The sequence below is a fragment of the Carassius gibelio genome, chromosome B20 (genome assembly GCF_023724105.1).
Source record: "Carassius gibelio isolate Cgi1373 ecotype wild population from Czech Republic chromosome B20, carGib1.2-hapl.c, whole genome shotgun sequence".
NCBI classification, from domain to species: Eukaryota; Metazoa; Chordata; class Actinopteri; order Cypriniformes; family Cyprinidae; genus Carassius; species Carassius gibelio.
This window is the reverse complement of record NC_068415.1, coordinates 23,758,458-23,784,038: the sequence shown is the minus strand read 5'-3', so window position 1 is coordinate 23,784,038 and position 25,581 is coordinate 23,758,458. Positions and strand designations below refer to the sequence as shown.

At 45.6% G+C, this 25,581-nt stretch overlaps 31 non-coding genes across 31 annotated transcripts; all 31 read right to left on the bottom strand.

Annotated features, from left to right (window-relative positions):
* Positions 1–496: 496 nt before the first annotated feature.
* On the bottom strand, positions 497–569 carry trnav-cac (transfer RNA valine (anticodon CAC)). Its single transcript has one exon. It is a non-coding gene; the product is annotated as a tRNA-Val (tRNA).
* A 123-nt stretch (positions 570–692) lies between these two features.
* On the bottom strand, positions 693–765 carry trnav-aac (transfer RNA valine (anticodon AAC)). The gene has a single exon. It is a non-coding gene; the product is annotated as a tRNA-Val (tRNA).
* Positions 766–1,660: 895 nt separating this feature from the next.
* On the bottom strand, positions 1,661–1,733 carry trnav-cac (transfer RNA valine (anticodon CAC)). The gene has a single exon. It is a non-coding gene; the product is annotated as a tRNA-Val (tRNA).
* A 123-nt stretch (positions 1,734–1,856) lies between these two features.
* trnav-aac (transfer RNA valine (anticodon AAC)) lies at positions 1,857–1,929 on the bottom strand. The gene has a single exon. It is a non-coding gene; the product is annotated as a tRNA-Val (tRNA).
* Positions 1,930–2,824: 895 nt separating this feature from the next.
* Positions 2,825–2,897, bottom strand: trnav-cac (transfer RNA valine (anticodon CAC)). The gene has a single exon. It is a non-coding gene; the product is annotated as a tRNA-Val (tRNA).
* Positions 2,898–3,020: 123 nt separating this feature from the next.
* Positions 3,021–3,093, bottom strand: trnav-aac (transfer RNA valine (anticodon AAC)). The gene has a single exon. It is a non-coding gene; the product is annotated as a tRNA-Val (tRNA).
* Positions 3,094–6,467: 3,374 nt separating this feature from the next.
* Positions 6,468–6,540, bottom strand: trnav-cac (transfer RNA valine (anticodon CAC)). The gene has a single exon. It is a non-coding gene; the product is annotated as a tRNA-Val (tRNA).
* A 123-nt stretch (positions 6,541–6,663) lies between these two features.
* Positions 6,664–6,736, bottom strand: trnav-aac (transfer RNA valine (anticodon AAC)). Its single transcript has one exon. It is a non-coding gene; the product is annotated as a tRNA-Val (tRNA).
* Positions 6,737–7,631: 895 nt separating this feature from the next.
* On the bottom strand, positions 7,632–7,704 carry trnav-cac (transfer RNA valine (anticodon CAC)). Its single transcript has one exon. It is a non-coding gene; the product is annotated as a tRNA-Val (tRNA).
* A 123-nt stretch (positions 7,705–7,827) lies between these two features.
* On the bottom strand, positions 7,828–7,900 carry trnav-aac (transfer RNA valine (anticodon AAC)). The gene has a single exon. It is a non-coding gene; the product is annotated as a tRNA-Val (tRNA).
* Positions 7,901–8,795: 895 nt separating this feature from the next.
* On the bottom strand, positions 8,796–8,868 carry trnav-cac (transfer RNA valine (anticodon CAC)). Its single transcript has one exon. It is a non-coding gene; the product is annotated as a tRNA-Val (tRNA).
* Positions 8,869–8,991: 123 nt separating this feature from the next.
* On the bottom strand, positions 8,992–9,064 carry trnav-aac (transfer RNA valine (anticodon AAC)). The gene has a single exon. It is a non-coding gene; the product is annotated as a tRNA-Val (tRNA).
* Positions 9,065–9,959: 895 nt separating this feature from the next.
* On the bottom strand, positions 9,960–10,032 carry trnav-cac (transfer RNA valine (anticodon CAC)). The gene has a single exon. It is a non-coding gene; the product is annotated as a tRNA-Val (tRNA).
* A 123-nt stretch (positions 10,033–10,155) lies between these two features.
* Positions 10,156–10,228, bottom strand: trnav-aac (transfer RNA valine (anticodon AAC)). The gene has a single exon. It is a non-coding gene; the product is annotated as a tRNA-Val (tRNA).
* Positions 10,229–12,363: 2,135 nt separating this feature from the next.
* trnav-cac (transfer RNA valine (anticodon CAC)) lies at positions 12,364–12,436 on the bottom strand. The gene has a single exon. It is a non-coding gene; the product is annotated as a tRNA-Val (tRNA).
* A 123-nt stretch (positions 12,437–12,559) lies between these two features.
* Positions 12,560–12,632, bottom strand: trnav-aac (transfer RNA valine (anticodon AAC)). Its single transcript has one exon. It is a non-coding gene; the product is annotated as a tRNA-Val (tRNA).
* Positions 12,633–13,527: 895 nt separating this feature from the next.
* trnav-cac (transfer RNA valine (anticodon CAC)) lies at positions 13,528–13,600 on the bottom strand. Its single transcript has one exon. It is a non-coding gene; the product is annotated as a tRNA-Val (tRNA).
* A 123-nt stretch (positions 13,601–13,723) lies between these two features.
* Positions 13,724–13,796, bottom strand: trnav-aac (transfer RNA valine (anticodon AAC)). Its single transcript has one exon. It is a non-coding gene; the product is annotated as a tRNA-Val (tRNA).
* Positions 13,797–14,665: 869 nt separating this feature from the next.
* Positions 14,666–14,738, bottom strand: trnav-cac (transfer RNA valine (anticodon CAC)). The gene has a single exon. It is a non-coding gene; the product is annotated as a tRNA-Val (tRNA).
* A 123-nt stretch (positions 14,739–14,861) lies between these two features.
* On the bottom strand, positions 14,862–14,934 carry trnav-aac (transfer RNA valine (anticodon AAC)). Its single transcript has one exon. It is a non-coding gene; the product is annotated as a tRNA-Val (tRNA).
* An 895-nt stretch (positions 14,935–15,829) lies between these two features.
* Positions 15,830–15,902, bottom strand: trnav-cac (transfer RNA valine (anticodon CAC)). Its single transcript has one exon. It is a non-coding gene; the product is annotated as a tRNA-Val (tRNA).
* Positions 15,903–16,972: 1,070 nt separating this feature from the next.
* On the bottom strand, positions 16,973–17,045 carry trnav-cac (transfer RNA valine (anticodon CAC)). The gene has a single exon. It is a non-coding gene; the product is annotated as a tRNA-Val (tRNA).
* A 123-nt stretch (positions 17,046–17,168) lies between these two features.
* On the bottom strand, positions 17,169–17,241 carry trnav-aac (transfer RNA valine (anticodon AAC)). Its single transcript has one exon. It is a non-coding gene; the product is annotated as a tRNA-Val (tRNA).
* An 895-nt stretch (positions 17,242–18,136) lies between these two features.
* Positions 18,137–18,209, bottom strand: trnav-cac (transfer RNA valine (anticodon CAC)). Its single transcript has one exon. It is a non-coding gene; the product is annotated as a tRNA-Val (tRNA).
* Positions 18,210–18,332: 123 nt separating this feature from the next.
* Positions 18,333–18,405, bottom strand: trnav-aac (transfer RNA valine (anticodon AAC)). The gene has a single exon. It is a non-coding gene; the product is annotated as a tRNA-Val (tRNA).
* An 895-nt stretch (positions 18,406–19,300) lies between these two features.
* trnav-cac (transfer RNA valine (anticodon CAC)) lies at positions 19,301–19,373 on the bottom strand. Its single transcript has one exon. It is a non-coding gene; the product is annotated as a tRNA-Val (tRNA).
* Positions 19,374–19,496: 123 nt separating this feature from the next.
* On the bottom strand, positions 19,497–19,569 carry trnav-aac (transfer RNA valine (anticodon AAC)). The gene has a single exon. It is a non-coding gene; the product is annotated as a tRNA-Val (tRNA).
* An 883-nt stretch (positions 19,570–20,452) lies between these two features.
* On the bottom strand, positions 20,453–20,525 carry trnav-cac (transfer RNA valine (anticodon CAC)). The gene has a single exon. It is a non-coding gene; the product is annotated as a tRNA-Val (tRNA).
* A 123-nt stretch (positions 20,526–20,648) lies between these two features.
* On the bottom strand, positions 20,649–20,721 carry trnav-aac (transfer RNA valine (anticodon AAC)). The gene has a single exon. It is a non-coding gene; the product is annotated as a tRNA-Val (tRNA).
* A 3,375-nt stretch (positions 20,722–24,096) lies between these two features.
* On the bottom strand, positions 24,097–24,169 carry trnav-cac (transfer RNA valine (anticodon CAC)). Its single transcript has one exon. It is a non-coding gene; the product is annotated as a tRNA-Val (tRNA).
* A 123-nt stretch (positions 24,170–24,292) lies between these two features.
* On the bottom strand, positions 24,293–24,365 carry trnav-aac (transfer RNA valine (anticodon AAC)). The gene has a single exon. It is a non-coding gene; the product is annotated as a tRNA-Val (tRNA).
* Positions 24,366–25,581: the final 1,216 nt, after the last annotated feature.

Sequence of the window (25,581 nt, the reverse complement as noted above, 5' to 3'; positions counted from 1 at the left end):
GTGGACTTGCCACGTACAATCTACCCTATTGTAAAAAAACAGGCTGTTTGTGGTCAGTCGAATTCCGAGGGTTTAACACGTCTGGGTGCTTCGGGAGTAAGTGAGGAGCCACCTGAACAGGTTTATTGGCAGATTAGTTGACCATTGTGTTGAATTTCAAGAAGGTTAGCCATGTGTTAGAAACTGCTACGGCTTGCATCATTTTATCAGGAAATCTCTACACCTGTGTAGAGAAGGGCCTTCGTGATGCAGAGCTGCTGCTCAACAGAGGGCCACTCAGACAAATCTCTTTTTTCGTGTTCCTCAGAAGAAAGCCACGCAGGCTTGGAATGTCACGGTTGTGGGATAGGTTAAGGTCAAACAATGACTGCTCTTTCATTTCTGCATCAACTATACCTTTAGTGACTGTACTCATGCCTCTTGGCCGCAAAGCCTTGGAAGCGTTGAGTTCCTCCTCAACAGAAACCCACCTAAACAATTGTGAAAAGAGATGCAGTGTTCCCGCCCAGTTTCGAACTGGGGACCTTTCGCATGTGAGGCGAATGTGATAACCACTACACTATGGAAACCCACTAACTAAAGAAGTCTGAAATCGTTCTGTGCAGGCTCGGCAATATGCGCATAAACGTTAAACCTTCTGAAGCCAACTGTCGGCTCAAAGGTGTTTATACATTTCTTCAAAAGAGGACAGCTGTTTCTGCTCGGTTTTGAACCGAGGACCTTTCGCGTGTTAGGCGAATGTGATGACCACTACACTACAGAAACTCCACAGGCTAACGATAGTGCTTTTTGGGAAAATATTTATACTGTGATGTGCCCGAAAGCAAATAGACAATCTGCGTAAGTCCCACACACAAGAGGACAGAGTTCATTCGGCCTGGCAGTATATGCTGAGTTTCCTGAAACGCTACCCTTAACTTACCTCGGAATTAAACACTTGCAGCGTGATATCAAGCTGAAACCTGCCTTCCTGTGCTAGTCTCAAACTAACAAACCCAAAGTTTCAAGAGCACAGGAGAAACTCGAAAATGTCTCTTGGTGATTTTTGTTGGTCAAATTGTAGAGTTTCTCCAATCTTCTTGAAACTCACCACAGGGGTAGCACGTGTCCAGACTAGCATGGGAAAGCAAGTTTTAGCTTGATATCTCTTCAGAAAGCTGAGATGTGGACTTGCCACGTACAATCTACCCTATTGTAAAAAAACAGGCTGTTTGTGGTCAGTCGAATTCTGAGGGTTTAACACGTCTGGGTGCTTCGGGAGTAAGTGAGGAGCCACCTGAACAGGTTTATTGGCAGATTCGTTGACCATTGTGTTGAATTTCAAGAAGGTTAGCCATGTGTTAGAAACTGCTACGGCTTGCATCATTTTATCAGGAAATCTCTACACCTGTGTAGAGAAGGGCCTTCGTGATGCAGAGCTGCTGCTCAACAGAGGGCCACTCAGACAAATCTCTTTTTTCGTGTTCCTCAGAAGAAAGCCAAGCAGGCTTGGAATTTCACGGTTGTGGGATAGGTTAAGGTCAAACAATGACTGCTCTTTCATTTCTGCATCAACTATACCTTTAGTGACTGTACTCATGCCTCTTGGCCGCAAAGCCTTGGAAGCGTTGAGTTCCTCCTCAACAGAAACCCACCTAAACAATTGTGAAAAGAGATGCAGTGTTCCCGCCCAGTTTCGAACTGGGGACCTTTCGCATGTGAGGCGAACGTGATAACCACTACACTATGGAAACCCACTAACTAAAGAAGTCTGAAATCGTTCTGTGCAGGCTCGGCAATATGCGCATAAACGTTAAACCTTCTGAAGCCAACTGTCGGCTCAAAGGTGTTTATACATTTCTTCAAAAGAGGACAGCTGTTTCTGCTCGGTTTCGAACCGAGGACCTTTCGCGTGTTAGGCGAATGTGATGACCACTACACTACAGAAACTCCACAGGCTAACGATAGTGCTTTTTGGGAAAATATTTATACTGTGATGTGCCCGAAAGCAAATAGACAATCTGCGTAAGTCCCACACACAAGAGGACAGAGTTCATTCGGCCTGGCAGTATATGCTGAGTTTCCTGAAACGCTACCCTTAACTTACCTCGGAATTAAACACTTGCAGCGTGATATCAAGCTGAAACCTGCCTTCCTGTGCTAGTCTCAAACTAACAAACCCAAAGTTTCAAGAGCACAGGAGAAACTCGAAAATGTCTCTTGGTGATTTTTGTTGGTCAAATTGTAGAGTTTCTCCAATCTTCTTGAAACTCACCACAGGGGTAGCACGTGTCCAGACTAGCATGGGAAAGCAAGTTTTAGCTTGATATCTCTTCAGAAAGCTGAGATGTGGACTTGCCACGTACAATCTACCCTATTGTAAAAAAACAGGCTGTTTGTGGTCAGTCGAATTCCGAGGGTTTAACACGTCTGGGTGCTTCGGGAGTAAGTGAGGAGCCACCTGAACAGGTTTATTGACAGATTCGTTGACCATTGTGTTGAATTTCAAGAAGGTTAGCCATGTGTTAGAAACTGCTACGGCTTGCATCATTTTATCAGGAAATCTCTACACCTGTGTAGAGAAGGGCCTTCGTGATGCAGAGCTGCTGCTCAACAGAGGGCCACTCAGACAAATCTCTTTTTTCGTGTTCCTCAGAAGAAAGCCACGCAGGCTTGGAATGTCACGGTTGTGGGATAGGTTAAGGTCAAACAATGACTGCTCTTTCATTTCTGCATCAACTATACCTTTAGTGACTGTACTCATGCCTCTTGGCCGCAAAGCCTTGGAAGCGTTGAGTTCCTCCTCAACAGAAACCCACCTAAACAATTGTGAAAAGAGATGCAGTGTTCCCGCCCAGTTTCGAACTGGGGACCTTTCGCGTGTGAGGCGAACGTGATAACCACTACACTACGGAAACCTACTACCTAAAGAAGTCTGAAATCGTTCTGTGCAGGCTCGGCAATATGCGCATAAACGTTAAACCTTCTGAAGCCAACTGTCGGCTCAAAGGTGTTTATACATTTCTTCAAAAGAGGACAGCTGTTTCTGCTCGGTTTTGAACCGAGGACCTTTCGCGTGTTAGGCGAATGTGATGACCACTACACTACAGAAACTCCACAGGCTAACGATAGTGCTTTTTTGGAAAATATTTATACTGTGATGTGCCCGAAAGCAAATAGACAATCTGCGTAAGTCCCACACACAAGAGGACAGAGTTCATTCGGCCTGGCAGTATATGCTGAGTTTCCTGAAACGCTACCCTTAACTTACCTCGGAATTAAACACTTGCAGCGTGATATCAAGCTGAAACCTGCCTTCCTGTGCTAGTCTCAAACTAACAAACCCAAAGTTTCAAGAGCACAGGAGAAACTCGAAAATGTCTCTTGGTGATTTTTGTTGGTCAAATTGTAGAGTTTCTCCATTCTTCTTGAAACTCACCACAGGGGTAGCACGTGTCCAGACTAGCATGGGAAAGCAAGTTTTAGCTTGATATCTCTTCAGAAAGCTGAGATGTGGACTTGCCACGTACAATCTACCCTATTGTAAAAAAACAGGCTGTTTGTGGTCAGTCGAATTCCGAGGGTTTAACACGTCTGGGTGCTTCGGGAGTAAGTGAGGAGCCACCTGAACAGGTTTATTGGCAGATTCGTTGACCATTGTGTTGAATTTCAAGAAGGTTAGCCATGTGTTAGAAACTGCTACGGCTTGCATCATTTTATCAGGAAATAACACTCCAGATGGATGTGTTTTAAAGTTCGTCAAGGGGACACACAGACTGCTTGTGGTCACGGTCTTTGTATTACCAGTGGACAGAAGGGCAGTTAGTGGTCACATAGGCGGTGAGAGGGACAGATGGGCTGTTTGTGGTGACACAGGTGATTATTGGGACAGAGAGGGCCGGCGCGCAGGGGTCTAAGGACGGCCTGCCACGTACCCCCTTTTAGGCGCCCCTTGAGGCCCTGCCCTTACTTGATGGCCTAGGCGGAAAAAGACCCTTACACAAGAGGACAGATTTCATTCGGCGTGGCAGTCTACGCAGAGTTCCCTAAAATCTCTTCTTTGGTGTTTCTCAGAAGAAAGCCACGCAGGCTTGGAATGTCACAGTTGTGGGTTAGGTTTAGGTCAAACAATATCTGCTCTTTCATTTCTGCATCAACTTTACCTTTAGTGACTGTATTCATGCCTCTTGGCCGCAAAGCCTTGGAAGCGTTGAGTTCCTCCTCAACAGAAACCCACCTGAACGATTTTGACCGTGATAACCTCTACACTATTGAAGCCTGCAGCCAAAGAGGTGTCAGATCTTTTCATCGCAAGCATCGTGGAGCGCGAATCAAATTACAGATTCCGTTGCGCTCTTCAGTCTGCAAATACCTTCTATTTTTAGCAGCAAACCAAGCAATTCTCCAGTTATCTGCGGGACAATCTGCGTAAGTCCCACACACAAGAGGACAGAGTTCATTCGGCCTGGCAGTATATGCAGAGTTTCCTGAAACGCTACCCTTAACTTACCTCGGAATTAAACACTTGCAGTGTGATATCAAGCTGAAATCTGCCTTCCTGTGCTAGTCTCAAACTAACAAACCCAAAGTTTCAAGAGCACAGGAGAAACTCGAAAATGTCTCTTGGTGATTTTTGTTGGTCAAATTGTTGAGTTTCTCCAATCTTACTTGAAACTCACCACAGGGGTAGCACGTGTCCAGACTAGCATGGGAAAGCAAGTTTTAGCTTGATATCTCTTCAGAAAGCTGAGATGTGGACTTGCCACGTACAATCTACCCTATTGTAAAAAAACAGGCTGTTTGTGGTCAGTCGAATTCCGAGGGTTTAACACGTCTGGGTGCTTCGGGAGTAAGTGAGGAGCCACCTGAACAGGTTTATTGGCAGATTCGTTGACCATTGTGTTGAATTTCAAGAAGGTTAGCCATGTGTTAGAAACTGCTACGGCTTGCATCATTTTATCAGGAAATAACACTCCAGATGGATGTGTTTTAAAGTTCGTCAAGGGGACACACAGACTGCTTGTGGTCACAATCTTTGTATTACCAGTGGACAGAAGGGCAGTTAGTGGTCACATAGGCGGTGAGAGGGACAGATGGGCTGTTTGTGGTGACACAGGTGATTATTGGGACAGAGAGGGCCGGCGCGCATGGGTCTAAGGACGGCCTGCCACGTACCCCCTTTTAGGCGCCCCTTGAGGCCCTGCCCTTACTTGATGGCCTAGGCGGAAAAAGACCCTTACACAAGAGGACAGATTTCATTCGGCGTGGCAGTCTACGCAGAGTTCCCTAAAATCTCTTCTTTGGTGTTTCTCAGAAGAAAGCCACGCAGGCTTGGAATGTCACAGTTGTGGGTTAGGTTTAGGTCAAACAATATCTGCTCTTTCATTTCTGCATCAATTTTACCTTTAGTGACTGTATTCATGCCTCTTGGCCGCAAAGCCTTGGAAGCGTTGAGTTCCTCCTCAACAGAAACCCACCTGAACGATTTTGACCGTGATAACCTCTACACTATTGAAGCCTGCAGCCAAAGAGGTGTCAGATCTTTTCATCGCAAGCATCGTGGAGCGCGAATCAAATTACAGATTCCGTTGCGCTCTTCAGTCTGCAAATACCTTCTATTTTTAGCAGCAAACCAAGCAATTCTCCAGTTATCTGCGGGACAATCTGCGTAAGTCCCACACACAAGAGGACAGAGTTCATTCGGCCTGGCAGTATATGCAGAGTTTCCTGAAACGCTACCCTTAACTTACCTCGGAATTAAACACTTGCAGTGTGATATCAAGCTGAAATCTGCCTTCCTGTGCTAGTCTCAAACTAACAAACCCAAAGTTTCAAGAGCACAGGAGAAACTCGAAAATGTCTCTTGGTGATTTTTGTTGGTCAAATTGTAGAGTTTCTCCAATCTTCTTGAAACTCACCACAGGGGTAGCACGTGTCCAGACTAGCATGGGAAAGCAAGTTTTAGCTTGATATCTCTTCAGAAAGCTGAGATGTGGACTTGCCACGTACAATCTACCCTATTGTAAAAAAACAGGCTGTTTGTGGTCAGTCGAATTCCGAGGGTTTAACACGTCTGGGTGCTTCGGGAGTAAGTGAGGAGCCACCTGAACAGGTTTATTGGCAGATTCGTTGACCATTGTGTTGAATTTCAAGAAGGTTAGCCATGTGTTAGAAACTGCTACGGCTTGCATCATTTTATCAGGAAATCTCTACACCTGTGTAGAGAAGGGCCTTCGTGATGCAGAGCTGCTGCTCAACAGAGGGCCACTCAGACAAATCTCTTTTTTCGTGTTCCTCAGAAGAAAGCCACGCAGGCTTGGAATGTCACGGTTGTGGGATAGGTTAAGGTCAAACAATGACTGCTCTTTCATTTCTGCATCAACTATACCTTTAGTGACTGTACTCATGCCTCTTGGCCGCAAAGCCTTGGAAGCGTTGAGTTCCTCCTCAACAGAAACCCACCTAAACAATTGTGAAAAGAGATGCAGTGTTCCCGCCCAGTTTCGAACTGGGGACCTTTCGCGTGTGAGGCGAACGTGATAACCACTACACTACGGAAACCCACTACCTAAAGAAGTCTGAAATCGTTCTGTGCAGGCTCGGCAATATGCGCATAAACGTTAAACCTTCTGAAGCCAACTGTCGGCTCAAAGGTGTTTATACATTTCTTCAAAAGAGGACAGCTGTTTCTGCTCGGTTTTGAACCGAGGACCTTTCGCGTGTTAGGCGAATGTGATGACCACTACACTACAGAAACTCCACAGGCTAACGATAGTGCTTTTTGGGAAAATATTTATACTGTGATGTGCCCGAAAGCAAATAGACAATCTGCGTAAGTCCCACACACAAGAGGACAGAGTTCATTCGGCCTGGCAGTATATGCTGAGTTTCCTGAAATGCTACCCTTAACTTACCTCGGAATTAAACACTTGCAGCGTGATATCAAGCTGAAACCTGCCTTCCTGTGCTAGTCTCAAACTAACAAACCCAAAGTTTCAAGAGCACAGGAGAAACTCGAAAATGTCTCTTGGTGATTTTTGTTGGTCAAATTGTAGAGTTTCTCCATTCTTCTTGAAACTCACCACAGGGGTAGCACGTGTCCAGACTAGCATGGGAAAGCAAGTTTTAGCTTGATATCTCTTCAGAAAGCTGAGATGTGGACTTGCCACGTACAATCTACCCTATTGTAAAAAAACAGGCTGTTTGTGGTCAGTCGAATTCCGAGGGTTTAACACGTCTGGGTGCTTCGGGAGTAAGTGAGGAGCCACCTGAACAGGTTTATTGGCAGATTCGTTGACCATTGTGTTGAATTTCAAGAAGGTTAGCCATGTGTTAGAAACTGCTACGGCTTGCATCATTTTATCAGGAAATCTCTACACCTGTGTAGAGAAGGGCCTTCGTGATGCAGAGCTGCTGCTCAACAGAGGGCCACTCAGACAAATCTCTTTTTTCGTGTTCCTCAGAAGAAAGCCACGCAGGCTTGGAATGTCACGGTTGTGGGATAGGTTAAGGTCAAACAATGACTGCTCTTTCATTTCTGCATCAACTATACCTTTAGTGACTGTACTCATGCCTCTTGGCCGCAAAGCCTTGGAAGCGTTGAGTTCCTCCTCAACAGAAACCCACCTAAACAATTGTGAAAAGAGATGCAGTGTTCCCGCCCAGTTTCGAACTGGGGACCTTTCGCGTGTGAGGCGAACGTGATAACCACTACACTACGGAAACCCACTACCTAAAGAAGTCTGAAATCGTTCTGTGCAGGCTCGGCAATATGCGCATAAACGTTAAACCTTCTGAAGCCAACTGTCGGCTCAAAGGTGTTTATACATTTCTTCAAAAGAGGACAGCTGTTTCTGCTCGGTTTCGAACCGAGGACCTTTCGCGTGTTAGGCGAATGTGATGACCACTACACTACAGAAACTCCACAGGCTAACGATAGTGCTTTTTGGGAAAATATTTATACTGTGATGTGCCCGAAAGCAAATAGACAATCTGCGTAAGTCCCACACACAAGAGGACAGAGTTCATTCGGCCTGGCAGTATATGCTGAGTTTCCTGAAACGCTACCCTTAACTTACCTCGGAATTAAACACTTGCAGCGTGATATCAAGCTGAAACCTGCCTTCCTGTGCTAGTCTCAAACTAACAAACCCAAAGTTTCAAGAGCACAGGAGAAACTCGAAAATGTCTCTTGGTGATTTTTGTTGGTCAAATTGTAGAGTTTCTCCATTCTTCTTGAAACTCACCACAGGGGTAGCACGTGTCCAGACTAGCATGGGAAAGCAAGTTTTAGCTTGATATCTCTTCAGAAAGCTGAGATGTGGACTTGCCACGTACAATCTACCCTATTGTAAAAAAACAGGCTGTTTGTGGTCAGTCGAATTCCGAGGGTTTAACACGTCTGGGTGCTTCGGGAGTAAGTGAGGAGCCACCTGAACAGGTTTATTGGCAGATTCGTTGACCATTGTGTTGAATTTCAAGAAGGTTAGCCATGTGTTAGAAACTGCTACGGCTTGCATCATTTTATCAGGAAATCTCTACACCTGTGTAGAGAAGGGCCTTCGTGATGCAGAGCTGCTGCTCAACAGAGGGCCACTCAGACAAATCTCTTTTTTCGTGTTCCTCAGAAGAAAGCCACGCAGGCTTGGAATGTCACGGTTGTGGGATAGGTTAAGGTCAAACAATGACTGCTCTTTCATTTCTGCATCAACTATACCTTTAGTGACTGTACTCATGCCTCTTGGCCGCAAAGCCTTGGAAGCGTTGAGTTCCTCCTCAACAGAAACCCACCTAAACAATTGTGAAAAGAGATGCAGTGTTCCCGCCCAGTTTCGAACTGGGGACCTTTCGCGTGTGAGGCGAACGTGATAACCACTACACTACGGAAACCCACTACCTAAAGAAGTCTGAAATCGTTCTGTGCAGGCTCGGCAATATGCGCATAAACGTTAAACCTTCTGAAGCCAACTGTCGGCTCAAAGGTGTTTATACATTTCTTCAAAAGAGGACAGCTGTTTCTGCTCGGTTTCGAACTGAGGACCTTTCGCGTGTTAGGCGAATGTGATGACCACTACACTACAGAAACTCCACAGGCTAACGATAGTGCTTTTTGGGAAAATATTTATACTGTGATGTGCCCGAAAGCAAATAGACAATCTGCGTAAGTCCCACACACAAGAGGACAGAGTTCATTCGGCCTGGCAGTATATGCTGAGTTTCCTGAAACGCTACCCTTAACTTGCCTCGGAATTAAACACTTGCAGCGTGATATCAAGCTGAAACCTGCCTTCCTGTGCTAGTCTCAAACTAACAAACCCAAAGTTTCAAGAGCACAGGAGAAACTCGAAAATGTCTCTTGGTGATTTTTGTTGGTCAAATTGTAGAGTTTCTCCATTCTTCTTGAAACTCACCACAGGGGTAGCACGTGTCCAGACTAGCATGGGAAAGCAAGTTTTAGCTTGATATCTCTTCAGAAAGCTGAGATGTGGACTTGCCACGTACAATCTACCCTATTGTAAAAAAACAGGCTGTTTGTGGTCAGTCGAATTCCGAGGGTTTAACACGTCTGGGTGCTTCGGGAGTAAGTGAGGAGCCACCTGAACAGGTTTATTGGCAGATTCGTTGACCATTGTGTTGAATTTCAAGAAGGTTAGCCATGTGTTAGAAACTGCTACGGCTTGCATCATTTTATCAGGAAATCTCTACACCTGTGTAGAGAAGGGCCTTCGTGATGCAGAGCTGCTGCTCAACAGAGGGCCACTCAGACAAATCTCTTTTTTCGTGTTCCTCAGAAGAAAGCCACGCAGGCTTGGAATGTCACGGTTGTGGGATAGGTTAAGGTGAAACAATGACTGCTCTTTCATTTCTGCATCAACTATACCTTTAGTGACTGTACTCATGCCTCTTGGCCGCAAAGCCTTGGAAGCGTTGAGTTCCTCCTCAACAGAAACCCACCTAAACAATTGTGAAAAGAGATGCAGTGTTCCCGCCCAGTTTCGAACTGGGGACCTTTCGCGTGTGAGGCGAACGTGATAACCACTACACTACGGAAACCCACTACCTAAAGAAGTCTGAAATCGTTCTGTGCAGGCTCGGCAATATGCGCATAAACGTTAAACCTTCTGAAGCCAACTGTCGGCTCAAAGGTGTTTATACATTTCTTCAAAAGAGGACAGCTGTTTCTGCTCGGTTTCGAACCGAGGACCTTTCGCGTGTTAGGCGAATGTGATGACCACTACACTACAGAAACTCCACAGGCTAACGATAGTGCTTTTTGGGAAAATATTTATACTGTGATGTGCCCGAAAGCAAATAGACAATCTGCGTAAGTCCCACACACAAGAGGACAGAGTTCATTCGGCCTGGCAGTATATGCTGAGTTTCCTGAAACGCTACCCTTAACTTACCTCGGAATTAAACACTTGCAGCGTGATATCAAGCTGAAACCTGCCTTCCTGTGCTAGTCTCAAACTAACAAACCCAAAGTTTCAAGAGCACAGGAGAAACTCGAAAATGTCTCTTGGTGATTTTTGTTGGTCAAATTGTAGAGTTTCTCCATTCTTCTTGAAACTCACCACAGGGGTAGCACGTGTCCAGACTAGCATGGGAAAGCAAGTTTTAGCTTGATATCTCTTCAGAAAGCTGAGATGTGGACTTGCCACGTACAATCTACCCTATTGTAAAAAAACAGGCTGTTTGTGGTCAGTCGAATTCCGAGGGTTTAACACGTCTGGGTGCTTCGGGAGTAAGTGAGGAGCCACCTGAACAGGTTTATTGGCAGATTCGTTGACCATTGTGTTGAATTTCAAGAAGGTTAGCCATGTGTTAGAAACTGCTACGGCTTGCATCATTTTATCAGGAAATAACACTCCAGATGGATGTGTTTTAAAGTTCGTCAAGGGGACACACAGACTGCTTGTGGTCACAGTCTTTGTATTACCAGTGGACAGAAGGGCAGTTAGTGGTCACATAGGCGGTGAGAGGGACAGATGGGCTGTTTGTGGTGACACAGGTGATTATTGGGACAGAGAGGGCCGGCGCGCAGGGGTCTAAGGACGGCCTGCCACGTACCCCCTTTTAGGCGCCCCTTGAGGCCCTGCCCTTACTTGATGGCCTAGGCGGAAAAAGACCCTTACACAAGAGGACAGATTTCATTCGGCGTGGCAGTCTACGCAGAGTTCCCTAAAATCTCTTCTTTGGTGTTTCTCAGAAGAAAGCCACGCAGGCTTGGAATGTCACAGTTGTGGGTTAGGTTTAGGTCAAACAATATCTGCTCTTTCATTTCTGCATCAACTTTACCTTTAGTGACTGTATTCATGCCTCTTGGCCGCAAAGCCTTGGAAGCGTTGAGTTCCTCCTCAACAGAAACCCACCTGAACAATTTTGACCGTGATAACCTCTACACTATTGAAGCCTGCAGCCAAAGAGGTGTCAGATCTTTTCATCGCAAGCATCGTGGAGCGCGAATCAAATTACAGATTCCGTTGCGCTCTTCAGTCTGCAAATACCTTCTATTTTTAGCAGCAAACCAAGCAATTCTCCAGTTATCTGCGGGACAATCTGCGTAAGTCCCACACACAAGAGGACAGAGTTCATTCGGCCTGGCAGTATATGCAGAGTTTCCTGAAACGCTACCCTTAACTTACCTCGGAATTAAACACTTGCAGTGTGATATCAAGCTGAAATCTGCCTTCCTGTGCTAGTCTCAAACTAACAAACCCAAAGTTTCAAGAGCACAGGAGAAACTCGAAAATGTCTCTTGGTGATTTTTGTTGGTCAAATTGTTGAGTTTCTCCAATCTTACTTGAAACTCACCACAGGGGTAGCACGTGTCCAGACTAGCATGGGAAAGCAAGTTTTAGCTTGATATCTCTTCAGAAAGCTGAGATGTGGAATTGCCACGTACAATCTACCCTATTGTAAAAAAACAGGCTGTTTGTGGTCAGTCGAATTCCGAGGGTTTAACACGTCTGGGTGCTTCGGGAGTAAGTGAGGAGCCACCTGAACAGGTTTATTGGCAGATTCGTTGACCATTGTGTTGAATTTCAAGAAGGTTAGCCATGTGTTAGAAACTGCTACGGCTTGCATCATTTTATCAGGAAATCTCTACACCTGTGTAGAGAAGGGCCTTCGTGATGCAGAGCTGCTGCTCAACAGAGGGCCACTCAGACAAATCTCTTTTTTCGTGTTCCTCAGAAGAAAGCCACGCAGGCTTGGAATGTCACGGTTGTGGGATAGGTTAAGGTCAAACAATGACTGCTCTTTCATTTCTGCATCAACTATACCTTTAGTGACTGTACTCATGCCTCTTGGCCGCAAAGCCTTGGAAGCGTTGAGTTCCTCCTCAACAGAAACCCACCTAAACAATTGTGAAAAGAGATGCAGTGTTCCCGCCCAGTTTCGAACTGGGGACCTTTCGCGTGTGAGGCGAACGTGATAACCACTACACTACGGAAACCCACTACCTAAAGAAGTCTGAAATCGTTCTGTGCAGGCTCGGCAATATGCGCATAAACGTTAAACCTTCTGAAGCCAACTGTCGGCTCAAAGGTGTTTATACATTTCTTCAAAAGAGGACAGCTGTTTCTGCTCGGTTTTGAACCGAGGACCTTTCGCGTGTTAGGCGAATGTGATGACCACTACACTACAGAAACTCCACAGGCTAACGATAGTGCTTTTTGGGAAAATATTTATACTGTGATGTGCCCGAAAGCAAATAGACAATCTGCGTAAGTCCCACACACAAGAGGACAGAGTTCATTCGGCCTGGCAGTATATGCTGAGTTTCCTGAAACGCTACCCTTAACTTACCTCGGAATTAAACACTTGCAGCGTGATATCAAGCTGAAACCTGCCTTCCTGTGCTAGTCTCAAACTAACAAACCCAAAGTTTCAAGAGCACAGGAGAAACTCGAAAATGTCTCTTGGTGATTTTTGTTGGTCAAATTGTAGAGTTTCTCCATTCTTCTTGAAACTCACCACAGGGGTAGCACGTGTCCAGACTAGCATGGGAAAGCAAGTTTTAGCTTGATATCTCTTCAGAAAGCTGAGATGTGGACTTGCCACGTACAATCTACCCTATTGTAAAAAAACAGGCTGTTTGTGGTCAGTCGAATTCCGAGGGTTTAACACGTCTGGGTGCTTCGGGAGTAAGTGAGGAGCCACCTGAACAGGTTTATTGGCAGATTCGTTGACCATTGTGTTGAATTTCAAGAAGGTTAGCCATGTGTTAGAAACTGCTACGGCTTGCATCATTTTATCAGGAAATCTCTACACCTGTGTAGAGAAGGGCCTTCGTGATGCAGAGCTGCTGCTCAACAGAGGGCCACTCAGACAAATCTCTTTTTTCGTGTTCCTCAGAAGAAAGCCACGCAGGCTTGGAATGTCACGGTTGTGGGATAGGTTAAGGTCAAACAATGACTGCTCTTTCATTTCTGCATCAACTATACCTTTAGTGACTGTACTCATGCCTCTTGGCCGCAAAGCCTTGGAAGCGTTGAGTTCCTCCTCAACAGAAACCCACCTAAACAATTGTGAAAAGAGATGCAGTGTTCCCGCCCAGTTTCGAACTGGGGACCTTTCGCGTGTGAGGCGAACGTGATAACCACTACACTACGGAAACCCACTACCTAAAGAAGTCTGAAATCGTTCTGTGCAGGCTCGGCAATATGCGCATAAACGTTAAACCTTCTGAAGCCAACTGTCGGCTCAAAGGTGTTTATACATTTCTTCAAAAGAGGACAGCTGTTTCTGCTCGGTTTCGAACTGAGGACCTTTCGCGTGTTAGGCGAATGTGATGACCACTACACTACAGAAACTCCACAGGCTAACGATAGTGCTTTTTGGGAAAATATTTATACTGTGATGTGCCCGAAAGCAAATAGACAATCTGCGTAAGTCCCACACACAAGAGGACAGAGTTCATTCGGCCTGGCAGTATATGCTGAGTTTCCTGAAACGCTATTCTTAACTTGCCTCGGAATTAAACACTTGCAGCGTGATATCAAGCTGAAACCTGCCTTCCTGTGCTAGTCTCAAACTAACAAACCCAAAGTTTCAAGAGCACAGGAGAAACTCGAAAATGTCTCTTGGTGATTTTTGTTGGTCAAATTGTTGAGTTTCTCCAATCTTACTTGAAACTCACCACAGGGGTAGCACGTGTCCAGACTAGCATGGGAAAGCAAGTTTTAGCTTGATATCTCTTCAGAAAGCTGAGATGTGGAAAAAAACAGGCTGTTTGTGGTCAGTCGAATTCCGAGGGTTTAACACGTCTGGGTGCTTCGGGAGTAAGTGAGGAGCCACCTGAACAGGTTTATTGGCAGATTCGTTGACCATTGTGTTGAATTTCAAGAAGGTTAGCCATGTGTTAGAAACTGCTACGGCTTGCATCATTTTATCAGGAAATCTCTACACCTGTGTAGAGAAGGGCCTTTCTTGATGCAGAGCTGCTGCTCAACAGAGGGCCACTCAGACAAATCTCTTTTTTCGTGTTCCTCAGAAGAAAGCCAAGCAGGCTTGGAATGTCACGGTTGTGGGATAGGTTAAGGTCAAACAATGACTGCTCTTTCATTTCTGCATCAACTATACCTTTAGTGACTGTACTCATGCCTCTTGGCCGCAAAGCCTTGGAAGCGTTGAGTTCCTCCTCAACAGAAACCCACCTAAACAATTGTGAAAAGAGATGCAGTGTTCCCGCCCTGTTTCGAACTGGGGACCTTTCGCGTGTGAGGCGAACGTGATAACCACTACACTACGGAAACCCACTACCTAAAGAAGTCTGAAATCGTTCTGTGCAGGCTCGGCAATATGCGCATAAACGTTAAACCTTCTGAAGCCAACTGTCGGCTCAAAGGTGTTTATACATTTCTTCAAAAGAGGACAGCTGTTTCTGCTCGGTTTTGAACCGAGGACCTTTCGCGTGTTAGGCGAATGTGATGACCACTACACTACAGAAACTCCACAGGCTAACGATAGTGCTTTTTGGGAAAATATTTATACTGTGATGTGCCCGAAAGCAAATAGACAATCTGCGTAAGTCCCACACACAAGAGGACAGAGTTCATTCGGCCTGGCAGTATATGCTGAGTTTCCTGAAACGCTACCCTTAACTTACCTCGGAATTAAACACTTGCAGCGTGATATCAAGCTGAAACCTGCCTTCCTGTGCTAGTCTCAAACTAACAAACCCAAAGTTTCAAGAGCACAGGAGAAACTCGAAAATGTCTCTTGGTGATTTTTGTTGGTCAAATTGTAGAGTTTCTCCATTCTTCTTGAAACTCACCACAGGGGTAGCACGTGTCCAGACTAGCATGGGAAAGCAAGTTTTAGCTTGATATCTCTTCAGAAAGCTGAGATGTGGACTTGCCACGTACAATCTACCCTATTGTAAAAAAACAGGCTGTTTGTGGTCAGTCGAATTCCGAGGATTTAACACGTCTGGGTGCTTCGGGAGTAAGTGAGGAGCCACCTGAACAGGTTTATTGGCAGATTCGTTGACCATTGTGTTGAATTTCAAGAAGGTTAGCCATGTGTTAGAAACTGCTACGGCTTGCATCATTTTATCAGGAAATCTCTACACCTGTGTAGAGAAGGGCCTTCGTGATGCAGAGCTGCTGCTCAACAGAGGGCCACTCAGACAAATCTCTTTTTTCGTGTTCCTCAGAAGAAAGCCAAGCAGGCTTGGAATTTCACGTTTGTGGGATAGGTTAAGGTCAAACAATGACTGCTCTTTCATTTCTGCATCAACTATACCTTTAGTGACTGTACTCATGCCTCTTGGCCGCAAAGCCTTGGAAGCGTTGAGTTCCTCCTCAACAGAAACCCACCTAAACAATTGTGAAAAGAGATGCAGTGTTCCCGCCCAGTTTCGAACTGGGGACCTTTCGCGTGTGAGGCGAACGTGATAACCACTACACTATGGAAACCCACTAACTAAAGAAGTCTGAAATCGTTCTGTGCAGGCTCGGCAATATGCGCATAAACGTTAAACCTTCTGAAGCCAACTGTCGGCTCAAAGGTGTTTATACATTTCTTCAAAAGAGGACAGCTGTTTCTGCACCGAGGACCTTTCGCGTGTTAGGCGAATGTGATGACCACTACACTACAGTAACTCCACAGGCTAACGATAGTGCTTTTTGGGAAAATATTTATACTGTGATGTGCCCGAAAGCAAATAGACAATCTGCGTAAGTCCCACACACAAGAGGACAGAGTTCATTCGGCCTGGCAGTATATGCTGAGTTTCCTGAAACGCTACCCTTAACTTACCTCGGAATTAAACACTTGCAGCGTGATATCAAGCTGAAACCTGCCTTCCTGTGCTAGTCTCAAACTAACAAACCCAAAGTTTCAAGAGCACAGGAGAAACTCGAAAATGTCTCTTGGTGATTTTTGTAGAGTTTCTCCATTCTTCTTGAAACTCACCACAGGGGTAGCACGTGTCCAGACTAGCATGGGAAAGCAAGTTTTAGCTTGATATCTCTTCAGAAAGCTGAGATGTGGACTTGCCACATACAATCTACCCTATTGTAAAAAAAACAGGCTGTTTGTGGTCAGTCGAATTCCGAGGGTTTAACACGTCTGGGTGCTTCGGGAGTAAGTGAGGAGCCACCTGAACAGGTTTATTGGCAGATTCGTTGACCATTGTGTTGAATTTCAAGAAGGTTAGCCATGTGTTAGAAACTGCTACGGCTTGCATCATTTTATCAGGAAATCTCTACACCTGTGTAGAGAAGGGCCTTCGTGATGCAGAGCTGCTGCTCAACAGAGGGCCACTCAGACAAATCTCTTTTTTCGTGTTCCTCAGAAGAAAGCCAAGCAGGCTTGGAATTTCACGGTTGTGGGATAGGTTAAGGTCAAACAATGACTGCTCTTTCATTTCTGCATCAACTATACCTTTAGTGACTGTACTCATGCCTCTTGGCCGCAAAGCCTTGGAAGCGTTGAGTTCCTCCTCAACAGAAACCCACCTAAACAATTGTGAAAAGAGATGCAGTGTTCCCGCCCAGTTTCGAACTGGGGACCTTTCGCGTGTGAGGCTAACGTGATAACCACTACACTACGGAAACCCACTAACTAAAGAAGTCTGAAATCGTTCTGTGCAGGCTCGGCAATATGCGCATAAACGTTAAACCTTATGAAGCCAACTGTCGGCTCAAAGGTGTTTATACATTTCTTCAAAAGAGGACAGCTGTTTCTGCTCGGTTTTGAACCGAGGACCTTTCGCGTGTTAGGCGAATGTGATGACCACTACACTACAGAAACTCCACAGGCTAACGATAGTGCTTTTTGGGAAAATATTTATACTGTGATGTGCCCGAAAGCAAATAGACAATCTGCGTAAGTCCCACACACAAGAGGACAGAGTTCATTCGGCCTGGCAGTATATGCTGAGTTTCCTGAAACGCTACCCTTAACTTACCTCGGAATTAAACACTTGCAGCGTGATATCAAGCTGAAACCTGCCTTCCTGTGCTAGTCTCAAACTAACAAACCCAAAGTTTCAAGAGCACAGGAGAAACTCGAAAATGTCTCTTGGTGATTTTTGTTGGTCAAATTGTAGAGTTTCTCCAATCTTCTTGAAACTCACCACAGGGGTAGCACGTGTCCAGACTAGCATGGGAAAGCAAGTTTTAGCTTGATATCTCTTCAGAAAGCTGAGATGTGGACTTGCCACGTACAATCTACCCTATTGTAAAAAAACAGGCTGTTTGTGGTCAGTCGAATTCCGAGGGTTTAACACGTCTGGGTGCTTCGGGAGTAAGTGAGGAGCCACCTGAACAGGTTTATTGGCAGATTCGTTGACCATTGTGTTGAATTTCAAGAAGGTTAGCCATGTGTTAGAAACTGCTACGGCTTGCATCATTTTATCAGGAAATCTCTACACCTGTGTAGAGAAGGGCCTTCGTGATGCAGAGCTGCTGCTCAACAGAGGGCCACTCAGACAAATCTCTTTTTTCGTGTTCCTCAGAAGAAAGCCAAGCAGGCTTGGAATTTCACGGTTGTGGGATAGGTTAAGGTCAAACAATGACTGCTCTTTCATTTCTGCATCAACTATACCTTTAGTGACTGTACTCATGCCTCTTGGCCGCAAAGCCTTGGAAGCGTTGAGTTCCTCCTCAACAGAAACCCACCTAAACAATTGTGAAAAGAGATGCAGTGTTCCCGCCCAGTTTCGAACTGGGGACCTTTCGCATGTGAGGCGAACGTGATAACCACTACACTATGGAAACCCACTAACTAAAGAAGTCTGAAATCGTTCTGTGCAGGCTCGGCAATATGCGCATAAACGTTAAACCTTCTGAAGCCAACTGTCGGCTCAAAGGTGTTTATACATTTCTTCAAAAGAGGACAGCTGTTTCTGCTCGGTTTTGAACCGAGGACCTTTCGCGTGTTAGGCGAATGTGATGACCACTACACTACAGAAACTCCACAGGCTAACGGTAGTGCTTTTTGGGAAAATATTTATACTGTGATGTGCCCGAAAGCAAATAGACAATCTGCGTAAGTCCCACACACAAGAGGACAGAGTTCATTCGGCCTGGCAGTATATGCTGAGTTTCCTGAAACGCTACCCTTAACTTACCTCGGAATTAAACACTTGCAGCGTGATATCAAGCTGAAACCTGCCTTCCTGTGCTAGTCTCAAACTAACAAACCCAAAGTTTCAAGAGCACAGGAGAAACTCGAAAATGTCTCTTGGTGATTTTTGTTGGTCAAATTGTAGAGTTTCTCCAATCTTCTTGAAACTCACCACAGGGGTAGCACGTGTCCAGACTAGCATGGGAAAGCAAGTTTTAGCTTGATATCTCTTCAGAAAGCTGAGATGTGGACTTGCCACGTACAATCTACCCTATTGTAAAAAAACAGGCTGTTTGTGGTCAGTCGAATTCCGAGGGTTTAACACGTCTGGGTGCTTCGGGAGTAAGTGAGGAGCCACCTGAACAGGTTTATTGGCAGATTCGTTGACCATTGTGTTGAATTTCAAGAAGGTTAGCCATGTGTTAGAAACTGCTACGGCTTGCATCATTTTATCAGGAAATCTCTACACCTGTGTAGAGAAGGGCCTTCGTGATGCAGAGCTGCTGCTCAACAGAGGGCCATTCAGACAAATCTCTTTTTTCGTGTTCCTCAGAAGAAAGCCACGCAGGCTTGGAATGTCACGGTTGTGGGATAGGTTAAGGTCAAACAATGACTGCTCTTTCATTTCTGCATCAACTATACCTTTAGTGACTGTACTCATGCCTCTTGGCCGCAAAGCCTTGGAAGCGTTGAGTTCCTCCTCAACAGAAACCCACCTAAACAATTGTGAAAAGAGATGCAGTGTTCCCGCCCAGTTTCGAACTGGGGACCTTTCGCGTGTGAGGCGAACGTGATAACCACTACACTACGGAAACCCACCACCTAAAGAAGTCTGAAATCGTTCTGTGCAGGCTCGGCAATATGCGCATAAACGTTAAACCTTCTGAAGCCAACTGTCGGCTCAAAGGTGTTTATACATTTCTTCAAAAGAGGACAGCTGTTTCTGCTCGGTTTTGAACCGAGGACCTTTCGCGTGTTAGGCGAATGTGATGACCACTACACTACAGAAACTCCACAGGCTAACGATAGTGCTTTTTGGGAAAATATTTATACTGTGATGTGCCCGAAAGCAAATAGACAATCTGCGTAAGTCCCACACACAAGAGGACAGAGTTCATTCGGCCTGGCAGTATATGCTGAGTTTCCTGAAACGCTACCCTTAACTTACCTCGGAATTAAACACTTGCAGCGTGATATCAAGCTGAAACCTGCCTTCCTGTGCTAGTCTCAAACTAACAAACCCAAAGTTTCAAGAGCACAGGAGAAACTCGAAAATGTCTCTTGGTGATTTTTGTAGAGTTTCTCCATTCTTCTTGAAACTCACCACAGGGGTAGCACGTGTCCAGACTAGCATGGGAAAGCAAGTTTTAGCTTGATATCTCTTCAGAAAGCTGAGATGTGGACTTGCCACGTACAATCTACCCTATTGTAAAAAAACAGGCTGTTTGTGGTCAGTCGAATTCCGAGGGTTTAACACGTCTGGGTGCTTCGGGAGTAAGTGAGGAGCCACCTGAACAGGTTTATTGACAGATTCGTTGACCATTGTGTTGAATTTCAAGAAGGTTAGCCATGTGTTAGAAACTGCTACGGCTTGCATCATTTTATCAGGAAATCTCTACACCTGTGTAGAGAAGGGCCTTCGTGATGCAGAGCTGCTGCTCAACAGAGGGCCACTCAGACAAATCTCTTTTTTCGTGTTCCTCAGAAGAAAGCCACGCAGGCTTGGAATGTCACGGTTGTGGGATAGGTTAAGGTCAAACAATGACTGCTCTTTCATTTCTGCATCAACTATACCTTTAGTGACTGTACTCATGCCTCTTGGCCGCAAAGCCTTGGAAGCGTTGAGTTCCTCCTCAACAGAAACCCACCTAAACAATTATGAAAAGAGATGCAGTGTTCCCGCCCAGTTTCGAACTGGGGACCTTTCGCGTGTGAGGCGAACGTGATAACCACTACACTACGGAAACCTACTACCTAAAGAAGTCTGAAATCGTTCTGTGCAGGCTCGGCAATATGCGCATAAACGTTAAACCTTCTGAAGCCAACTGTCGGCTCAAAGGTGTTTATACATTTCTTCAAAAGAGGACAGCTGTTTCTGCTCGGTTTTGAACCGAGGACCTTTCGCGTGTTAGGCGAATGTGATGACCACTACACTACAGAAACTCCACAGGCTAACGATAGTGCTTTTTTGGAAAATATTTATACTGTGATGTGCCCGAAAGCAAATAGACAATCTGCGTAAGTCCCACACACAAGAGGACAGAGTTCATTCGGCCTGGCAGTATATGCTGAGTTTCCTGAAACGCTACCCTTAACTTACCTCGGAATTAAACACTTGCAGCGTGATATCAAGCTGAAACCTGCCTTCCTGTGCTAGTCTCAAACTAACAAACCCAAAGTTTCAAGAGCACAGGAGAAACTCGAAAATGTCTCTTGGTGATTTTTGTTGGTCAAATTGTAGAGTTTCTCCATTCTTCTTGAAACTCACCACAGGGGTAGCACGTGTCCAGACTAGCATGGGAAAGCAAGTTTTAGCTTGATATCTCTTCAGAAAGCTGAGATGTGGACTTGCCACGTACAATCTACCCTATTGTAAAAAAACAGGCTGTTTGTGGTCAGTCGAATTCCGAGGGTTTAACACGTCTGGGTGCTTCGGGAGTAAGTGAGGAGCCACCTGAACAGGTTTATTGGCAGATTCGTTGACCATTGTGTTGAATTTCAAGAAGGTTAGCCATGTGTTAGAAACTGCTACGGCTTGCATCATTTTATCAGGAAATAACACTCCAGATGGATGTGTTTTAAAGTTCGTCAAGGGGACACACAGACTGCTTGTGGTCACAGTCTTTGTATTACCAGTGGACAGAAGGGCAGTTAGTGGTCACATAGGCGGTGAGAGGGACAGATGGGCTGTTTGTGGTGACACAGGTGATTATTGGGACAGAGAGGGCCGGCGCGCAGGGGTCTAAGGACGGCCTGCCACGTACCCCCTTTTAGGCGCCCCTTGAGGCCCTGCCCTTACTTGATGGCCTAGGCGGAAAAAGACCCTTACACAAGAGGACAGATTTCATTCGGCGTGGCAGTCTACGCAGAGTTCCCTAAAATCTCTTCTTTGGTGTTTCTCAGAAGAAAGCCACGCAGGCTTGGAATGTCACAGTTGTGGGTTAGGTTTAGGTCAAACAATATCTGCTCTTTCATTTCTGCATCAACTTTACCTTTAGTGACTGTATTCATGCCTCTTGGCCGCAAAGCCTTGGAAGCGTTGAGTTCCTCCTCAACAGAAACCCACCTGAACGATTTTGACCGTGATAACCTCTACACTATTGAAGCCTGCAGCCAAAGAGGTGTCAGATCTTTTCATCGCAAGCATCGTGGAGCGCGAATCAAATTACAGATTCCGTTGCGCTCTTCAGTCTGCAAATACCTTCTATTTTTAGCAGCAAACCAAGCAATTCTCCAGTTATCTGCGGGACAATCTGCGTAAGTCCCACACACAAGAGGACAGAGTTCATTCGGCCTGGCAGTATATGCAGAGTTTCCTGAAACGCTACCCTTAACTTACCTCGGAATTAAACACTTGCAGTGTGATATCAAGCTGAAATCTGCCTTCCTGTGCTAGTCTCAAACTAACAAACCCAAAGTTTCAAGAGCACAGGAGAAACTCGAAAATGTCTCTTGGTGATTTTTGTTGGTCAAATTGTTGAGTTTCTCCAATCTTACTTGAAACTCACCACAGGGGTAGCACGTGTCCAGACTAGCATGGGAAAGCAAGTTTTAGCTTGATATCTCTTCAGAAAGCTGAGATGTGGACTTGCCACGTACAATCTACCCTATTGTAAAAAAACAGGCTGTTTGTGGTCAGTCGAATTCCGAGGGTTTAACACGTCTGGGTGCTTCGGGAGTAAGTGAGGAGCCACCTGAACAGGTTTATTGGCAGATTCGTTGACCATTGTGTTGAATTTCAAGAAGGTTAGCCATGTGTTAGAAACTGCTACGGCTTGCATCATTTTATCAGGAAATAACACTCCAGATGGATGTGTTTTAAAGTTCGTCAAGGGGACACACAGACTGCTTGTGGTCACAATCTTTGTATTACCAGTGGACAGAAGGGCAGTTAGTGGTCACATAGGCGGTGAGAGGGACAGATGGGCTGTTTGTGGTGACACAGGTGATTATTGGGACAGAGAGGGCCGGCGCGCATGGGTCTAAGGACGGCCTGCCACGTACCCCCTTTTAGGCGCCCCTTGAGGCCCTGCCCTTACTTGATGGCCTAGGCGGAAAAAGACCCTTACACAAGAGGACAGATTTCATTCGGCGTGGCAGTCTACGCAGAGTTCCCTAAAATCTCTTCTTTGGTGTTTCTCAGAAGAAAGCCACGCAGGCTTGGAATGTCACAGTTGTGGGTTAGGTTTAGGTCAAACAATATCTGCTCTTTCATTTCTGCATCAACTTTACCTTTAGTGACTGTATTCATGCCTCTTGGCCGCAAAGCCTTGGAAGCGTTGAGTTCCTCCTCAACAGAAACCCACCTGAACGATTTTGACCGTGATAACCTCTACACTATTGAAGCCTGCAGCCAAAGAGGTGTCAGATCTTTTCATCGCAAGCATCGTGGAGCGCGAATCAAATTACAGATTCCGTTGCGCTCTTCAGTCTGCAAATACCTTCTATTTTTAGCAGCAAACCAAGCAATTCTCCAGTTATCTGCGGGACAATCTGCGTAAGTCCCACACACAAGAGGACAGAGTTCATTCGGCCTGGCAGTATATGCTGAGTTTCCTGAAACGCTACCCTTAACTTACCTCGGAATTAAACACTTGCAGTGTGATATCAAGCTGAAATCTGCCTTCCTGTGCTAGTCTCAAACTAACAAACCCAAAGTTTCAAGAGCACAGGAGAAACTCGAAAATGTCTCTTGGTGATTTTTGTTGGTCAAATTGTTGAGTTTCTCCAATCTTACTTGAAACTCACCACAGGGGTAGCACGTGTCCAGACTAGCATGGGAAAGCAAGTTTTAGCTTGATATCTCTTCAGAAAGCTGAGATGTGGACTTGCCACGTACAATCTACCCTATTGTAAAAAAACAGGCTGTTTGTGGTCAGTCGAATTCCGAGGGTTTAACACGTCTGGGTGCTTCGGGAGTAAGTGAGGAGCCACCTGAACAGGTTTATTGGCAGATTCGTTGACCATTGTGTTGAATTTCAAGAAGGTTATCCATGTGTTAGAAACTGCTACGGCTTGCATCATTTTATCAGGAAATCTCTACACCTGTGTAGAGAAGGGCCTTCGTGATGCAGAGCTGCTGCTCAACAGAGGGCCACTCAGACAAATCTCTTTTTTCGTGTTCCTCAGAAGAAAGCCAAGCAGGCTTGGAATGTCACGGTTGTGGGATAGGTTAAGGTCAAACAATGACTGCTCTTTCATTTCTGCATCAACTATACCTTTAGTGACTGTACTCATGCCTCTTGGCCGCAAAGCCTTGGAAGCGTTGAGTTCCTCCTCAACAGAAACCCACCTAAACAATTGTGAAAAGAGATGCAGTGTTCCCGCCCAGTTTCGAACTGGGGACCTTTCACGTGTGAGGCGAACGTGATAACCACTACACTACGGAAACCCACTACCTAAAGAAGTCTGAAATCGTTCTGTGCAGGCTCGGCAATATGCGCATAAACGTTAAACCTTCTGAAGCCAACTGTCGGCTCAAAGGTGTTTATACATTTCTTCAAAAGAGGACAGCTGTTTCTGCTCGGTTTTGAACCGAGGACCTTTCGCGTGTTAGGCGAATGTGATGACCACTACACTACAGAAACTCCACAGGCTAACGATAGTGCTTTTTGGGAAAATATTTAGACTGTGATGTGCCCGAAAGCAAATAGACAATCTGCGTAAGTCCCACACACAAGAGGACAGAGTTCATTCGGCCTGGCAGTATATGCTGAGTTTCCTGAAACGCTACCCTTAAGTTACCTCGGAATTAAACACTTGCAGCGTGATATCAAGCTGAAACCTGCCTTCCTGTGCTAGTCTCAAACTAACAAACCCAAAGTTTCAAGAGCACAGGAGAAACTCGAAAATGTCTCTTGGTGATTTTTGTTGGTCAAATTGTTGAGTTTCTCCAATCTTACTTGAAACTCACCACAGGGGTAGCACGTGTCCAGACTAGCATGGGAAAGCAAGTTTTAGCTTGATATCTCTTCAGAAAGCTGAGATGTGGACTTGCCACGTACAATCTACCCTATTGTAAAAAAACAGGCTGTTTGTGGTCAGTCGAATTCCGAGGGTTTAACACGTCTGGGTGCTTCGGGAGTAAGTGAGGAGCCACCTGAACAGGTTTATTGGCAGATTCGTTGACCATTGTGTTGAATTTCAAGAAGGTTAGCCATGTGTTAGAAACTGCTACGGCTTGCATCATTTTATCAGGAAATAACACTCCAGATGGATGTGTTTTAAAGTTCGTCAAGGGGACACACAGACTGCTTGTGGTCACAATCTTTGTATTACCAGTGGACAGAAGGGCAGTTAGTGGTCACATAGGCGGTGAGAGGGACAGATGGGCTGTTTGTGGTGACACAGGTGATTATTGGGACAGAGAGGGCCGGCGCGCATGGGTCTAAGGACGGCCTGCCACGTACCCCCTTTTAGGCGCCCCTTGAGGCCCTGCCCTTACTTGATGGCCTAGGCGGAAAAAGACCCTTACACAAGAGGACAGATTTCATTCGGCGTGGCAGTCTACGCAGAGTTCCCTAAAATCTCTTCTTTGGTGTTTCTCAGAAGAAAGCCACGCAGGCTTGGAATGTCACAGTTGTGGGTTAGGTTTAGGTCAAACAATATCTGCTCTTTCATTTCTGCATCAACTTTACCTTTAGTGACTGTATTCATGCCTCTTGGCCGCAAAGCCTTGGAAGCGTTGAGTTCCTCCTCAACAGAAACCCACCTGAACGATTTTGACCGTGATAACCTCTACACTATTGAAGCCTGCAGCCAAAGAGGTGTCAGATCTTTTCATCGCAAGCATCGTGGAGCGCG